Source organism: Sylvia atricapilla, chromosome 6 (assembly GCF_009819655.1).
Source record: "Sylvia atricapilla isolate bSylAtr1 chromosome 6, bSylAtr1.pri, whole genome shotgun sequence".
Lineage (NCBI taxonomy): Eukaryota > Metazoa > Chordata > Aves > Passeriformes > Sylviidae > Sylvia > Sylvia atricapilla.
In genome coordinates this window covers 23,318,769-23,334,537 of record NC_089145.1, presented here as the reverse complement: position 1 = coordinate 23,334,537, position 15,769 = coordinate 23,318,769, and positions in this window count along the sequence as shown.

Sequence of the window (15,769 nt, the reverse complement as noted above, 5' to 3'; positions counted from 1 at the left end):
CTCAGTTTAGATCCCCTGTTGTAGGATGCTCTTACACAGAATGCAAAGGCTTTTTCTTAATTATTTTGTTTCATCCCCCAAATTTGTATAAAAATGCAGTAAGAGGCTTCTCATCTAGAGGGCTGACAGACAGAAAGATAGAAATAGAGAAGGAGGAGAGGACTGTGTTTTGTTGATCGTGATTAACTGTGTACTCATTTCCTTGGCAACATGGAAGAAATGGGTGTTTTTAGAGGAGAGATTTATCAGTATACCTTGTGATTTGTATGTTTTTCATACTAAAAAAGTAAGATTATTTCTCACACTCATGGTTGCAAAGAACAGAGTGTACCGCAAGTTTTCAGAGAATAGAGGCGCTTTCTGCTTATAAAAGGAGGTGGAAGACAGACTGCTCTCAAGCAGGAAAACATTCCTTGGAGATGCTATGGGGCATGGAGTAGAATTAGGAAAGGCTGAAAGAGAAGAACAGGATATTCCATAACAAATAAAAGAGATGAGAGATATACAACATGCAAAAATGTTTTAAATTTGAGAAGCTTTTTGTAATTTTTGAGTACTAAAATAATCTTGAAAATTTATTCTGCAAAGCCAAAGGGGAAAAATGCAAGTTTATATGCTGTATGAGGGGCAAGTAAAAATTTTGTAGAGGATTAGACATTAAAAAAGCAGGATTTCTTATTTAGACAAGTTGCCTTAAAAGAAGTCCAAGAATACAAAGGTAGGAAATGGTCAGGAGCAGAATTTGATGTTAGCTATTGAGACTAGATCCAGGCATTATATTTCCATTAGATGTTTCAGTTGTCCAGTAAATGCAGATTTGAGAATCTGGTTGGTCATGGAAACCAAACTATTTATAAATTCTTGTTAAATTCTCTGAATTGTTTTATCAATATTTAGAATGAAAATTAACGACATGGCTTCTCTTCCTTGTTTTTGTTTTGGTTTTGGCTTTTCATTGTTGTTGTTGTTGTTTTCTGTGTGGGTTTTGTTTGTTTTTTGTTTAGTTTTTTTAAATTCAGCCAGTAAAAGTCAATTATTCCTTTAACTTCAACCAAACTGAGAAAAGCAGTCAGATAAAGAGCTGTACTGCAAGAGTGCTGAAAGTCCTATACAGAGACTAAATGTAGATTTGAAGAAAATATCTTCAGAACATTAAGCAAATATCCCCAGGAAGTTGGCTTGATTTTAATAAAGCAACAAAGTTCTACGTAGAATCTTCAAGTGATCTTGCCTGGATGTGGATTTTAGACAAATATCTTATCCAGAATGGATGAATGTTTTCTCTCTTTGTCACTAGCTCCTAAGTCTCTTCTTTCTCTGTCACAGTTCAATTCAACTTAATCTAGAAAAAAATGGAAATGTAGCTCCACTGAAATTAAATTCAGTATGTTACCTTCTGCTTTATGATGGAGAGACTTCTATCCAGATTTCTGTTCTCCAGATTGTTTTGGAATGGAATTTATAACACTTCCAGCACAGGTTAATTTTGAAAATGCCAAATCTGAGAGAAAAACTTCATTATACTTCCTTCTGGAGCAACTCAGTCTATGCAGATTGCTTCTGGTTTGCAGTCATTCAGCAGGCCACATCAGTTTGTCTTGTAACTCCCCTCATTGCATTTCCTCTCTTAACAACACAGACTTTGGAATTTTTCTAAAGATGACAATCATGGTTATTTTCTTCCCATGAAATAAATTTTAATTACAAATGTGCTCAGAGAATAGTAACATGACTAGTTCCAAAATCAGCATATCCATATTCTTCTCATTTTTGATCTAAATCTTTCTCTTCCTGCTGGTTATTCTGTCTGTTGGCTGCTTCCATGCTTCTAAAGATGTTACTAAAATCTTGAAGTTTTCCGGACAGAATTCTGCCATGCTTGTCATGGCTTTTCTCCTGAAAATTATGATAGTTGCTGTTTCCCTTGGTAGCAAGCTAAGCAAAATATAAGATTGATCCTGTTTGTTTCTACTAAAATGTCCTGGTTCACACACTTGTCGTGGATTTTGCATGGAGAGCTTTGCATGGAGATTTTTTTTTTGGTGTGGGGGACAACAAATCAAATACTTAAATTTCAAGATATGTCTTACCACTGTGCATTCACACTAAAAAAAAAAAACAAAAACAAAAACAAAAACAAAAACAAAAAAAACAACCACACTAGCTTACTAGATTTTTAAGTCAATATTGAGTTCTGTCCCTTTGGGAATATCTTGTATATTCTTAAGACTGTAATTCTGGAACTCCTAGCCATATAAAGATGAAAATTAACCTATTCTAAGCAAGGAAGAGATCCTTATTGTGTCTTTTACTATGAAAATACATACTGATCTCCACATGGAAACCAAACATTTAGAAAAAAAAACTATTCCACCAGTTCTTCCTCATTTATTTTTTTCAATTTTCACTAAAACTGACAACTGGCTTTCAGCTTCTTTCCAAAGTTCTGATGATTTGTTGAAATCTGTTTTTTGATTAGTATTTATTGAGATTGATTTTTTCCCTTATGAGCTCTCCAAACTGAGTGTTATTAACTTCTGCAGATAGAAATTTAAGTCTGGGTGGAAAAATCACACATTATCGTTAATTGTCATTGCACTAAAACATAGAGCCAATGAAGATGATGTGGGAAACCAGGGGGTTTCAGTCCTAAACTCTGTGCTTATTAGACTAGATCATGCTCTCTGAAATTTGGGCCTTATTAGTGGTCTAATATGCAGTATGAAAATAATCAAATGTGTGAGGCAAGAAATAGAAGGAAAGGGGTGCATTTTATGCAAATAAACCCAGAAAGTGTTCAGGACTAGTGAGTTTTAAGTGCTTTGCAAACTGTCAGATTCCTGTTGTCAGACTTTTTCCATGTCCCTCATTGGAGAAAACATTGATTTGATAGGATTTGACATTGCCCTTTGCAAGCCAACATTGCCCTTAAAGCTAGGAAAGACACCCTCTGTGAACAAAGATGTGTGTTATAGATATTGTATTAAACTGCAGATTGGAAAATGGAAAGCCGCCTTTAAAATATGGACATGATAAGTGATCTGGAGAACAAAATCTGTCCTATAGGAGGCATTAGTTGTAACATGCATCAAATGTATGTTATGTAACACACACATACGTATGTATGTATGTATGTATGCATGTATGCACGTATGTATGTAACATTAGTTACATTTGATGGGATTTCAGTCAATTATTTCATACTGTTTTTGCAGAGAGAACTTTTTCAAAGTTGCAAGCTGCTGCTATCCCTCCTGCCTGTGGCTCTGCCTGGGCAGTCTCTGAGCTGGCTCCCCTGGTTTTCCTTTCAGCTGTTGTTACCAAGAGTACAGGAGGCCTTAAGTGAAGCCCATAAATGCTTTGATTTATGGACCTTTACTGAGAGAAAGAGGAAGCACCGTTTCTCCAGTAGCTGTGTGCTAACACACATTTCTTACTTCAAACCCATCTGGGTTTTTAGTTAAAAATCACCCTGGACACTTCATCCTGTCCCTTTATTTGTTCTCTTAAATTCACTGGCAAGGTTTTTACTCTGATTATTTGGTGTCTTTACTGTATTTTCACCAGTCAGCATCTTTTTTTAACTCCTTGTAACCTAATTTTGCTAAGCTAGAATTCTTTAGATCTCCTTTGTGAAATATATTCCAGATTTGTCTGGTCATTCTGTTGTTTGTTTGTATTCATTGACAAAACTGAAAGACCAAAAAAAAATTGGAACAATGGAGAAAAAGAAAAACAAAAGGAAGGCTGAAAACTCAAAACATAGTTTCATCACTTGCAGCATAATATAGATTTTTGTCCATTAGTTTATCAGTTCAACCTTAGATCAAAGCATGTTTTTATTACATCAACTGAAGCAAAATTTTGTTTGATTTCACTACTTACAGTTTCTACAGTGTGAAAGGCAGACAGTTTGTTCTCCTCTCATGCACTTCAGACTCGATTTTCATAGTTCTTGAGCTCTATTGATTTCACCTGCACTTGTTGGAACATTTAGACTATTAGATATGTTACCAATAAATAATATAATCTTCAGAGCTGAGTATGATCTACAAAGGATTTTCTAGTATCAGTAGTATTTTATTAGCTTTACCAAAATCAGTATCTATAATATGCAAACTTGATGTTTTGAATTACAGGGTTTCTACTTGCCAATTCCATTCTGGGTCCACCAAATTTTCTTAGATGGAGCAACTTCCTTATGTCAGGATTATGTGACAGAGCGATGTTCAGGACAGAACCGACCTCACAGAAAAAGCAGATTTTGTTTTCCCTTCTTTATGAAAAACTTTAGCAGTTCTAGACTTATTTACCATTTTGCTTGCCTCGGGTTTCAGTTATGCAGACGCCCACAGTACTTTTGTCCTTTGAGCAGTCAGCTTGAGTCTGAATCAGATGACAGAATTGTTGGACAAGGTTGTCTAAGGACAATGTCGGTTCTGCTCTGGACATTGCAAACAAGAGACTGCAGCTGCCGTAGATCTGCCTGGTAAACCCACACTCGCTTATTCTGTAGCCCTCGGGACTGTAAGATTTTTTTTTTACTGCATAGAATTTCAGAAAATCAGATAGAAGGTTTTTCTTAGGCTAAGAAACACTTTGAGATCAGATATTTTCTGTTTTTTTCATACTTCCTGACTTAATTTTAATTATTGTTTTCCACTGAAGAGTTAAAGATTTATTTTGGTGCAGCACCTTCCGGAACCATTTTCATTCTCTGGTGTTCAAAACTATGGCTCAATTTCTATTGTTGTGTGCAATGAAGCTTCACTCAGGATTTGTATTTCCTGTGAACAAAAATAATTAAAGCTTGCACAAAGAGAAAAAATAATTAAAAAAAAAAAGTTTTAAAGAGCAACCAGAGCATTTCTACTCTGCATTTTTTCCAGTTGGTGACAGGCTTGACTGTCTCTCCCCCACCCATGCAAACACTGAGCTTTGTTTCTGTAGATCACAAATGGCATGATTTTGCATTTCTGCCTGCTGCTTTGGGTGAAGTAGAGCAGTAGGGCTTTGCAGAGTGGGACAGCTGAGTGAAGTGTTTCTTGCTCTCTTGATTCTTTCTTTCTCTTTCAAAGTGAGTTGTACTAATCCTTGTGGGAAGGAAGAAGATGGTGGTTTTGCACAAATATTCTCAGTGACTATTCTTTACTTTGGCAATCTTGGAATTTCCCTAAAGGCTTTTGTTTCTTGCAAGTTCTCTGTTACATTTTTTTCCTTCAGTTTATTTCTAAGCCTCTGAGCTTGGTCACTGTCTTGCAGTAATATAATGGAAAACTAACCTTTGACCCATCCAGACCCTTTGGAACACCAGGACTGTAATAAACTACAAGAAGATGTGGAGGTATGGCTGCTGCTTGCCTCTGGTAGATGGATTTTATCAGAAAAGGTAGTGCTGATTTGTATCACTCAGCCACACTAAGGTTATACAAAGAGCAGCAAAGCCCCAGGAGCATAACAGTCGGTCTGCTCTTAACCTCAGACCTTTATCTCTCACAGCCAGCTTCCTTCCCACACCACAAGCACCACGTGTTATTTTATACTGAGGCAACACTCAGCAACTGGGATCTATCTGCCCAAAGAATGGAACAGGAAAAGGAGGATGGCATGAACATAAGATAGGTGGGCAGCACAAGGACTAAAAATCATGAAGCAATACTCTCACAAACCAGTGCCAATCTACTCCCTGCCAAGGTGTGTGAGCTTTGGAGTGTTCAGGAGGGGCATTTCATCAGTCGTTTCTCTTTTGTCCCAAGGTATTGTCTTTACCTCTGGGTGATGAAAAGTAAATTTGACTAACAACTGCTGAATGAGGTGAGAGAAAGCTGAAAGAATCAGAGTGTGATAGCACCTGCTCCAGTCTGCCGGAAGGCACTCATGACTAAAACCGGTGTCCCCCCTGTCCCAGGGGACAATATGTATTGCACTCAGATATATATGTGTTGCTGGCAGCAGCCCCCCTAAAGTTCCATTACTACACAGCCATATCACATTAAATTGAAATTTGTTAAACCCCACAAATAAGTAGGGAAACTGATTTTACGCTCTTAGGCATTCACTGTAACTCATCTCTGTGGAGGATGAGAGCTGCATATTGGAGCTCAGCAGAGTGAGACTTTCTAAAGCCTTTGGCAAGGGATAAATCCTTGACTTTATAAGCCTGGAGAACAAAGAGAAAACAAAGGAAAATCTAATGCCCATGGGTAAAGTTTTGTCTGAGTAAGAATGTGTTGGTATTTACTATTCAATTGCTAACAAATGGGACAGATACTTGGCTGTTGAGGGTTTCATGATCAATATGTTGCAAGAATCAGAACACTATTTCTTACTCTTCACTTCCCTGATATACAGCATAGAATAATAAACTGTCTATAAAGATGAGATGGGGTAGGCAAAAAAACCCTAAACCACCAGAGACAGCTGCACAGATCAGCAGCTGTGACACACACAGGAAATTTGGATGGAAAGAACCATTAGTGCATTGAGACCATCTCCTTGTCTGTTAGCAGGGCCAGCCCCCTTTTAGCACACTTTGAAAAAGCAGCTCCTTCGTGACAGGTGTGGGTGGCTTTAAGATTTTGTGCTTCTTAAATAGTCTCTCAGGCAAAAGGACTTCACAGATATCAGTCTCTGCCTCACGTTTTCTAATCTGAACTTGCATCCATCCTGCAACAGAAACAGGCCTATCCTTTGTATTTGAATGACTTGTCAAGCTACCATTTTGCTCAGTGTTCCTATGTTGTCCTACAGCAGTTTCAATTGTATGACAAAACCCATCCTAGGATAGGCATATGATGTCTAGGAACAGCTGTTTTGCAGGCATTTCATTGAGTGATGGATGCATGTTTTAATTGTTAAAGGAAATAAATAGAAGGCAAGACCGTACGTCTCTTTGCCAAAATGCACATCTCCCATCAAGCCTCAAATTCTACAGTTTTGCTTTGTAGACCCTCTGCTAAATTCTCTCAGTCCCTTAGGAATGGAGAATATTAAACAGTTGACAAATACAAGATCAAATTTTAGAGACTTTTTGACAAGTCTGTACTTATGCCATCCTGATTTCCTGCTTATGACTGATTTGAAATTAATTCTGAGGAAAAAATCCAAAGTAAATGTTGCACACGTAACTGGATAAATTTCATGGCAATCCAGAGGGGAAGAATATTCAATGCAAATTTCAAACCCTTTATTTTACCCTATTATAAACTACTAAGGATACAAAGTGCAAGTTTTTTGAAGAGCTGCAGCTGGAAAACAACTAATTCCACTGGCAAAATCAGAGGTCTGAAGACTTGTGTGGCTCTTAAGCCCGTTCTGTCATCTTCTCCATATTGTCAGACATAGAAACCATGTGTTTTCTGTCAAAGTCCCACAGCAAACCATGTGGAAAAGAAAGAGCTGTAAATAACTCTTCCCCAACATGAAAGGTGACTAATCTGCTGCTTTCAATAATAATCACTCTTCAAACTCCTAAAATTTTCCTTGTACCTTTAAAATTTAAAGGTCTTTCCCTGTCTTTGTATTAAAGCCAGGTGATGGAGCCAACACTGTGCTCCTTCCCTGACCACCTCTCCTGCTACCTTTGGTGGTCTCTTTCAGTCTTAAAATACTTGCAGAAATGTCACTTTAGCCAACTGTAACCTCTGAATCACATTAATGGAAAGGTAGATTTCATGAAAGAAAATGGAATAACAAATGCTGACACAGGAGAACATGCTCCGCTGTTTAGGGTCTGGCTTGTAATCTAGGATATTGAGTTAATTTTCTGACTCCTTGACTCGTCAGCTGGCCACTTGCACCCTCTATACCCTTATTTTCCCTCTTGATCATGGCAGGCACATATTTAGTGCCTTATTTGATGTAAAACACTGTGTCTAAAGAAGAATTAAGTGTTTTGAGATCCATTAATTTAAAAAAAAAAAGCTGCAATACCAGCACTAAGTGTTATTGCCGCAATGAAAAGTCATCTGAAACTGTGCTACAGATCTTAAAATCCATGCAAGTCCAGTCCTTCCTCCCTCTGTCCTTGCTGCCACTCACCCTTTACTAGTTATGGAGCATAAATCACCCTCTTGGTATTGAATCTGCCCTACATTAAATGGAAATGCAGGGGCAAATGTGGTGTCAACTTTACCGAGCACAGGCTAATGATTGCAAAGGGATTGTGGTTCAACAGCCAGTGATATTTCAGTTCCATGTGTTCTATAAACATTTGTACAACAGTGGTACAACAGCATTTTTTTTAATAGAATTGGGATGGATATGTTTGAAACTATGAAATACACGAAGCACATGATAGGGAAGTTTATGCAGAGTTTTATGCTCTGTTTTTAACTAGACACACAGTAATGACTATGCAAGTATTTTTAATTTTGTCCTGTTTTAGTGTGTTATGAGCCAAACAATGGCTGCTGAATTGAGCAAGAAAGATGATTTCATTTGTTGTTAAAAAAAAAATTTTTCACATGACCTAAGTCACAAAGTTAATGTAAGTCAGTAGCACATTTTTTTTAAAATTTATCTTCTTTTCTCTACAATAATTTCTTCTATAGGTTTTGTCATTCATATGTTTCATTTGATTTCCAACTAGGTTACAATATTTTTTCTTGTACGGGAATAATTTCAGCCAAATGTTTTCTCACCTACTTCTACAATGATAGCAACAATAACAATTCTGTAATGCCTTAAAAGTAAATTATTTGTGTTGGTTATGTTATGTCATAATTCCAGGCTAGTTTGTTATTTTGAATTCATTATGCATTTTGATAATCTTAGAGTGAGTCATAGTGGGGAAGACTCAGTAAATGAAGAACTGAAATTTTTATTGCTTTTCCATATTTTGTTTTAGAGAACAATTTTGTCTGTTAGTTAGTTGGTTGGTAAGTAAGAATTTGGAAGAGAACAGTAGAGGAATAGGATTCTGGAAAAAGAAATTACAACTCTCTTTTCATTTGTTAATTTGCTAATTTTCCTAGATTTTTCTAACTGATGTTGTAGTTTTAAATTGAATTTCTGCAAGAGTATAGGTATTTTATCCTGGTAAATTTTTTATACAGCAAAGATCTGGAAGTTTCCCCTGAATACTCTGGCAACTCTATGTGGGGCCTATGTATTAGTATAAAGTAGGAAAGTTAAATCTCACTGGGCTATGAAAATATGGCTTTGAAAAGAATTCAAAAACTTTTAAATGCTTATGAGTTTACACACAGAAGAATTTGATCCTTATGAAGTTTTTGGACAGCTTGTTAATGATCTCTTCCTTTCCTTGTGTTTTGCCAGGCCTCTCAGACTTCCCCTTTGACATAACTTACTCTTGTTCCCTGCAAATTTTTAATGTTTTGGTAACTTATTGTCTCTGGTCATCAGAGAGAAGATCAGTTCTCCTCCTGCCTCTTTCTTGTCTTTTTTTTTTTTTTTTATGTCCTTCTTTTGTCTGTCTATGTTTAAAGCTACCAAATCATCCTGTTCCATGCACCTCTTTCCAGACACAGCACTGTTTTCTCTCCTTGTCATGGTGGTTTGTTGGGAACTCCCATTACCGTGCCAAACAGGTGAACCATAGTTCAGTTTCATCTACAGGCTTGTGAATAAAGCCTGTTACAACTAAGCACCCTAACAAAATATTTTTGTAGTCCAAATAAGTCCTCTGTGCGAGAGGTCAGCTTTTCAAAGGTGCAGAGGTTCATTTGGAAAACTCCCTTTGGGGCTCTGACGTTATAGGCAAATCTCTTAGAAACTGGTCCCAGATGGTTTTTCCCAAATGGTGAGCTGTGCAGACAGTGTCTGCTCAGCAAGGCTATCTTTTCACAGGCCAGAATCAAATCTTGGTTGTGTCTGTACATGGATTTTATCCCACCCCAAAGGAGGAGAATTCAGAGTGCTTCATCTCAAGTGCCAGTGCAGGAGGAGCTAGGACAAAAATCAGTGACTCCATTTTGACATAGGCAGGAAACAATGAGAGGGAGGGGGCCCTGTTTCTACAACATAAGTAACATTTTTGTGACTCTCCTATCATGATTCAGCAGCTCTGATGTCAATTTACAGTAACAAAGAAGACGGGAGATGGTCTGTGTGGGAAGGAGTGTCGACAAAAGCATCTTGTACAACTTCCTCTGGGCTCCTCAGCTGTGTTATCAGGGGTGGGCAGCTGTGTAGGACAAGCCCAACATCAGGGGAGCAAAGCCCCAGACTGCTGAGAAGAGGTAATAGCAAGAAATAAGGGTGGTAGATAAGCTTTCAAACTCAGGATCTGTGATCTTTGTGGGGCCACTGGCTCTGCCAACCAGCAATGTATTTCCATGGTGTAAGTAAATGCTTGACCTGGGAAAAACACAGTATTCAGAGCATTGCCCATTTCTGACAGGGCAAAACTTGTGACACTCAGAAACATGGAATGAACCTAAAAATGCCGTGGCTGCTTAAAACATTTTTAGATCCTTGCAATATTAATTTTAGGTTGTTTATTTTTGTGTTCAGTTTTTTTCAATTTTGTCAGTTTTGTGTTTCAAAATTTTTCAAGCTGCCTAATTAAAAACTTCTGAAACACAGAGAGACTAAGATTCCATGGAACCTCTTGCTATGCCAAGAGGTTTGGCTTCTGAGATGAAATACAAAACACCTAGTATGAAGTTGTGGGGTGAAAAGGGATTTGGCAGTACTGAGTCTCACAACTTTTCTCAGCTATCATTATCATTGTTGTATCTGATACCACCTCTGTCCAACAAAGATCAGTTTCACAGACCTCATCTTTGAGATGCTATGCCTGCATCCCAATTTTCTCCTCCTAAGACTTACTTTGAGTTGACTCTATGCAATCTTTCTTGCCCCAAGCTGCTTGTTTCCTTCTTCTACTGGACCTGTTGATTCTCTGCTAAATTTACTCATGCTTGCACATTTCTATCCTTAATCATAGCACCAGGAAACCATCACTGCATATGGGATTGCTCATCTTGATGTTTCATGTGAATTGTTCTGTTTAACCAAAACATCAAGCTTCCTCAGATCACTGGTAACATGTCTTGTGGATGTTAGTTGTGATTCAGTGACAATTCCCTTTGCTATTCTTCTTCTGAATCCTCCTCCATAATATCTGCCACTAAGTTTCGGTCTTGCCTGTGACACTCCCACTATTACTCCAGTCTTGGGCTTCTTTGTCAACTAGAAAAGAAAAAAAAAAAAGGGCTTTCCCCACCTACTTTGAGTACTTTGGATGAACTTAGCTATCAATTGCACTTTTTTTAGTGCTAGCTTTATACAACTTCTGTCACCTTAGACAAACAGAAATGGAAAAACCCTGATCTCACAGTTTTCTTCCGTCTTTGAGAACTTATTTCATAATGCAGGATGCCAGACTGAAACACAGCAGGAGATGTCCTCCTTGGTCTTTTTACAGAGTTCTTTGTACCAACCTACTGAGTAGTTCTGTGTTTTACCCAAATGGAGATGGCATAGATTCATCAAGAGTCTGGATTGTAAACCCCTGACCTCTACACTGTTGTGACTTCCTCATTAGAAGAAAACTGGACTAGGCTGCAATAACTGCACTTAAAATTTCAGTGGTCAATGCTAATAATGGATCCTCTTCAATTTAAGAAGCTGGAAAACTTAGTTCTGTCTCTGCTGGCTTGAGGTAGGCACTGCTCTGAACCATAGTAGTAGCTTCTGAGATCCTTTTGCACTCCATCAACCCCTTCATTACAGAGGCCTGATATTTAACCTTCTCTTCACACCATGCCTTACAACTACTACTCTTACAGCTCTGCCAAATGATGGCTCCTCCACTTACAGGGTTGGTAGCTCTGTACAGTGTGAAGCCTGCAGTAATCGAAGTGAGTGACAGCACAGGCCTCACTACTCACAGTAGCGGAGAGTGTGAATCTTGGCACCAGCATTCAGAATATGGCCTCCATGAGGGAGGGATATAGATCTCCCTTGGTGCAGAGAATGGAAGTGTGAATGTTGGTTATGAAGTATCTGTATGCCTGCAGCACTGATACTGAAACATGCATACAGAACTGCAGCCTGTCCTCTGCCAGCTCAAGGGCAGGAACCAGAGCTGAGTCTCTACCCTAGAGACATGAAGCTGTGCTAGTTTATAAAAATCAGGTTTTTCATTACTGAGCACTTGAAACTCATAAGGAAACCTTCTTTCATAATCAGAACCCAGCATTAACTACATTTAGATCTAAGACAAAGACAACTGTGTATCAAACACAAAATACATACCCAGCTTGGTAGGGTAGCACTGTGACCTTGCTATTTAAGTCTGAAACTCCAGTGATGAACAAATAAATACATGTTGGTCTTCCGCTAGAGGTTTAGATTTTGCTGGATCTTCCAGCACGGTTTGTTTTTTGTGATTGCATAGATTTCCCTTCCATTTCTTGCTTACACTTGGTTAAGATGACATAAATCAGCATGAATCTCCATTCCAACTTTTGTAAATCCTCTATTGTTCATCTGCCACATTTTTCTCATCTGCCCCAACCTGCTCTCTGGCTTTCTCTTTCCCTGACCAGGCCCATTGTTTTTCTCCTTCCTCCACAATGACACTGAATTCTGCCCAGATTAAACAGCACTGACCAGGCAGTTCAGTTGCTCCTTACAAACACTAGTAAAGTGTTAGTCAGACTGAGGTCCTCAGCTGAAAGTTGTGTGTCTGCATGAAGTCAGGCATAAAAGGAGACACTGGGGCTAGTGGTCAAACTTGAGGCACACACAGAGTTAATATGCTGACAGAAATACTGAGCTTTACATCTGAAAACCCAAATACAAAAATAATATGATGAGTAAGACTAAAATTCCCTGTTCTGAGCTTCCATGGGGCCAGCTCCCCTCCCCATCCCCCCCCCCCTCTTTCAGGGCTCCTTCAGGCAGTCACTTCTCCTTTTCTGCTGTGCCTTGCAGAAATGTCTCCTGGGATGAGTCAGAGGAGGACTTCCAGGCAACAGTGCTACTGCCTTTGGCCCCACCAAAGAGTGGGCAAAAACGCCTCTGCTGGGGCCTTACAGCTCCTTTCACATACTTTGAGGGCTCCCTCTGATTCAGGCACCCCTTGACACTGTTTTTTTCTGAATCAGAGGATCATAGGAAGCATTAGGTTGACAAGGACCTCTGGGAGGTTGTTTTGTCCAGTCTCCTGCTCAGAGCTTCACAAGTAGATCAAGTTGCTCAAGGTCGGGGCCAGCTGAACTGCTGAAAATCTCCAAGAGATACCACAGAAACCTTGAACACCTCTTCCAGTGGCTAACCACCTTTATTGGGAAATTTAAAAATCTTTCTGTCCTGTCCACATTCATGGTCTGCCCGTTTCTCAGCTCTGTTAGTGCTTCACATCGACTCCTCCACATGCAGGCCTTCCAGAAATGTTTTGATGTGATCTCTCCAGGGATTTTGCTGGGGCTTTGGTACCCTTTCTCTGCAGCAGGAGCAGTTTCAGGCCACCGCTCATGCCCCACCCTTTTACAAAAGTGAGCTGTACCACAAGAAAAAGGTATGTTTTAGAAGGTCCTGGGGATAGATTACAGAGAGCACTATTAGGTTCGAGGAAGCATGAATTTACTAATTCACTCTGACCCCTTTATTAGCAACTTCTGTGGTGTAAATTCAGCTGTCAAAACGTCTTTCTGGGGAAGATCACTCCCCCGCGGTGGCCAGGGAGCCAGGCTCCCCTGCAGAACCCCCGTCCTTCAGCCAGAACAGAAGCTTGCCAGGCTTTCTGAGACACTGGAGGCTGTGCCTGGCTAAAGGAAAGCCTCCCATGGCGCCGGAATGACCGGGGGAAGTGACAGCACCCCTGAGCTCGGGTTGTTCGTATCCTGCCAGCACAACACGGCGCGTTCGCGGGGACAGGCCACCTGCGGCCCCGCCTCGCTCCCCACGCCGGGCCGGGCACCGCAGGGGCCGCTCCCCCGCCCAGCTGCCAACTGCGGCGCCGGGCAGGTGCCATGAGCTCCCGGCGGCCTTCAGGTGCCCCGCACAGGTGTCGCCGCTCGTGTCCGCCACCGGGCCGGCACCCAGCAGGCCACAGCCGCTTCCCCGCGGGCGGGATTCCCCGGGCCCCCTGAGGGCGCTGCGGGCCCGGCCCGCGGGGCCGGCGGCGCCGTTCGGCGGGCGGGCAGCGCCGCCGCGCGGGGGCCCCGCGCCACTGCAGCCCGGGGCCGGCCGGGACAGCGACGGCAACCCATCCTGCCAGTTTCCTTTTGTATTTATTATTTTATGGTTTCCCAGCAGAAATACTGTAAACGGGTTTTTCATATGGGTGGCCTAGCTAATAATATACTCCGACATCATTTAAAGTAGGACTTAAAGAGATAATAATAATAATAACAGTAATAGCAGTAATAATAGTAATAGCAATAATAATAATAATAATAACAATAATAATAATAATATGTATGTATGTATGTATGTATCATTTGTCATTAATTGACTTAATTAATTACTTAAGTCACTTTTGAGTGACTTAATTTTTCAGTAACCAATGTATGTACCATGCTCCACTGCTATCTCTCGCCTCTTATGGATGCACATCAGACCAGCCTTTGGGGGCTGTGCATGAAGATTAGCTCATGTCTCTGCCTTCATGGGTGCCACTGAACTATAATGGGTTTACTTTTTTTTTTGTTGTTTTTAACTCTCTTCTGGAAAGCTCCCTTAGTTCCATCATTGTCCCACTCCTGCAAGAACAATACAAGAAGACCACAAAGGTTGTAAATAAGGGTAAGCATTGGAGACACTCAGGTAAGGACATTAGGGAGGCAAGAGCATCAGTTACAAGTCAAAGAGAAGAGAACTGAATATATAGTGACTGTTTTGCTAATCTACCTTTAAGAGTGATCTTGTTTTTTTACCTTCAGCAGGGGAAATAATTCAGTAAAGAACACAGAAACCTAAAAGTCGTTTTCAGATAAATCATATTAACGTGATTCTGTAGCTTGGTGGAGGCAGGAGAAGGTCCCAGATCCCTGATTTTTTTGTATGGATCTCTAGATTATCACTGAAAATTTCACTGCACAGCCACCAACTGTGTAAAAGCTCCATTTGATGCTCAGCAACTGACACCTGATGACATGAGGTACAGAGCGAACATTTAATCCAGAATTCTTCCTGTGTTGACTTACAGCAGGATGTCATAAAAACTGAGAGTCTTGGAGTGAATTCCTGCATCACTGGAGTCAAAAGCAAACTCCCACTCATTTCACTGAGAGTATGATACCCCTACTGATTGCAATAGCTGAAATTCTCAGTGTGGTTTGGTTTACCTGAGGGGTTGCCTGTTGTAACTGTGATAATCACAGCTATGATCCATCAGCACAGGGAACTGTGTCACTGGAGCAAGGCTCAGGAAGGCTGAGGATAGTTATTCAAGCAGTAGGAAGGCAGCTGTGGAACACAAACCCCATAAATTGTACAATTTGAGAGCAAAATGCAAAATACTTTCTCATAAAAGTTTGCTTTCAGAATTCAGCTTCCTATATAAACGTTCTGCTTGTAAGTAAGAAAGATACAACTTATCTTTAACTTTTGTAGTGCAGGCTACTACAGGCTACTGCCTGTAGGGCTGTACTTGTGTTACGTGAATGCAGAAAGAGCAGCTAAAGCATTGCAGGCGACTGCGGCTGACTTAATTCCTAACTCCTGCTCCAGGGCATGACATTGGCATGATGTAATGAGACTCGGGTGAAACCGTACCGAGAAGAACCAACATCAGCACTGCCTTCTTGGGAAATAGGATTCCTTCCGAAAACTGGAACGAGAATCAAGTTCT